Source organism: Galeopterus variegatus, unplaced genomic scaffold (genome assembly GCF_000696425.1).
Source record: "Galeopterus variegatus unplaced genomic scaffold, G_variegatus-3.0.2 Scaffold18883, whole genome shotgun sequence".
Lineage (NCBI taxonomy): Eukaryota > Metazoa > Chordata > Mammalia > Dermoptera > Cynocephalidae > Galeopterus > Galeopterus variegatus.
In genome coordinates, this window is record NW_007744994.1 from 3,274 (window position 1) to 6,140 (window position 2,867).

Below are 2,867 nucleotides of genomic sequence, written 5' to 3' on the forward strand. Positions count from 1 at the left end.
TCTCTACATCTCTCTGCTCTCCACTAAAAATAAATATGCTGCTATTTACATTTTCTAGAGCTGTAGAATGTTGACAGAAGCAGTAGAATTATATGAAAAATCATAATGCAATGAAAATCAAGATGCGTTCTTAGTGAAAACAATATGAAAGCATATATTTTTGTGTGTATGTGATTTTTATTTCTTTCTATACCCCATTCCCAGCATTCCCAAAGGACATGGTATAAAGACGGCTGCCTCACTGAAGTTCTATAAGAAAAGCAAAGTAGAAAAAGAGCTGCAAAATTTAAAACTGAAGAGGCTCTTTAAGGTCACTTGCAATTTGATAAAGAAAGGAGAGGGGATAGAAGGCAACAGGTAAAGGGACACAAAATTCAACTGCAATGCATATCGAGAAGTTAAGATAAAAAAATAAAAAATAGAATAAAACAGAAAGTAGAAGAAAACTGTAACACAGATGATAATTTACAGCATATTTTTAGAACATTCGTAGAGAAAGTTTACCTCGGTTTACTTCAGCAGTNTTGGGTGTTAATTATCCTCCTTATGGTTTTCATTTACATTTCTCTAATCACAAAAATGTTCGTATTTCCATGTACTTATTGACAATTTGCATATCTTGTTTGTAGACATGTCTATTGAAATACTTTCTCCACTTAAAAAAATTGATTGCATATTACTGACTTTTAAGAGTTTCTTGAAATATATCCCTGACACAGATACATAATTAAAAAAATTTTTACATGAATTGACTTGCCTTTTTGTTTTCTTTATGGTCTCATTTGAAAAATGTGTTAAAATGTTATCAAATGCAGTTTATCTTTTCATTTCCTCCTGTAGATTGTGATTTTGGTGTAATATCTAAGAAATTGCTACCCAACATATAATTACAAATATTTACTCCATTATTTCTCTATAAGTTTTATACTTTTAGCTCCTACAAACAATAAGAGATCCACTCTGAATATTTTTGTGAATGGGTCTGATTTGAGTTAGGGGTTCAACTTTATCTTTCTGCAAGTGTATATAGTTTTCCCAGCACCATTTGTTGAAAAAAGCTGTTCTTTCTTCATTGAAATATATTGGCACCTTTGTCAAAATCAATTTACAATAACAAAACTATTTATTACTGGACCTTTAAATTTATCTCAATGACCCCCATGAATCTATTCTTATGATAGTAGTACATTGTCAATAATGGAAATTTAAAGTAAAATTTGTTATTGGGAAGTGTGAGTTATCCAATTTTCCTTTTCAAAATTGTTGTGAGTATTCAGTTTTATTTGCATTTTCATATCAATTTTAGGAAAATTGAGATTGTCAATTTCTGTAAAACAGGCTGTTGTGAATTTGAAGAAATTGCATTAAACTTTTATATTAATTTGTGGAGTATTGTGATCTTAACAGCATTAAATATTGTTATCCTCAAACATTTAATGGATTTATTCAGTATATTTTTTCTTTCAGGAATGTTTTCTTTTAATTTTTAGTATAAACACTTGCACTTCTTTTGTAAAACTTATTTCTAATAGTTTTTTGTGCTATTATGAATGGATTTGTTTTAAATTCAATTTTTAGATTACTTATTGCTAGTATGAAAAAATACAGATGAACTTTGTATGTTGATCTGATAAATTCATTTATGGATACTAGCATTATGTTAGCAAATCTCTTACAAAGTTTTATATACAACTTTATGTCATCTGAAATTAAAGATGGCTCTACTTTTTCTATTCCAATATGAATAACTTTATTTACTTTTTATGTAATGTTTTAGCTACTTTCTCCAGGTCAAAGTGAAATAAAGTGGTAAAATTGAACATTCTTGTCTTGTTTTTCAAACTTGGAGGTTAAAGCACCTAGTCTTTCATTATTGTGTATGATGTTAGGTGTATGTTTTCTAAAGATGCCCTTTAGCAGGTCTAAGAAGTTTTATTTTCATTCTATTCCTAGATTGCTAGGGGATTTATCATAAATAAGCCCATAAATATGAGGGTATGTCAGATAACTTGAGAAAGAATTTGTATTATATTTTAATTCTATTTGCTCACAAACTATTAAATATCTTCATAAATCCATACTTCTACAGTCAACTGAGAAAAGGTCTGTGATATTTAACTAGCTATAAAAAGGCTAGAGTGGTATTTAATGTAAGAGATACAAATGTAAGTCACTATATTTAATATGCTGTGTATATATTCACTACCCAAATTTATGTAGGATCCATTAAAGGAAATTCCTGTTAACATAGAATACTTATATGCATAAACCCTACATACTCGAGATGGCTGTTCTGTGCACTGTACACTGTTTAGCAGCATCCCTGGCACTTAACCACTAGAAGGACCAATGCCTCCATTTATGGCAACCAAAAATGTCTCCAGATATAGGCAAATACCCCCAGCAGTCAATATAACTTCTTATACATAACTATTATAATAAAGTCAAAAGAATTTTTAAAATAGTTTTGATACTATAACCTTTCCATTTGAAAATTTACATACATTCTACATAAGTTGATACTTTTAGCTTCATTTCAAATTCTGTGCTATAAAAGAAACTTGAAATTTTGTTTAAAGTATTGACACATTAAAGATATTTCTAAAAATTTGCTTTATTTTCAGCATAAAATAATATGTATCCCTGACAAGTCGTTCCTAATTTGTTGCATTGTTTCTCCCCATGATTTCTTTGATTTTTCCATAGAAAAACTTTGGGATAAAGGTGACCACACAGGTTTCTCTCCTGTGTGAATCTTCTCATATAAAAGAACAGGTAATTTATCTCAGAAATTGTGAAAAATTAGTTAGTTACAATGGCCTGGATGTGCTGTAATGCAAACAGATCACACATACAATGGCTGAACA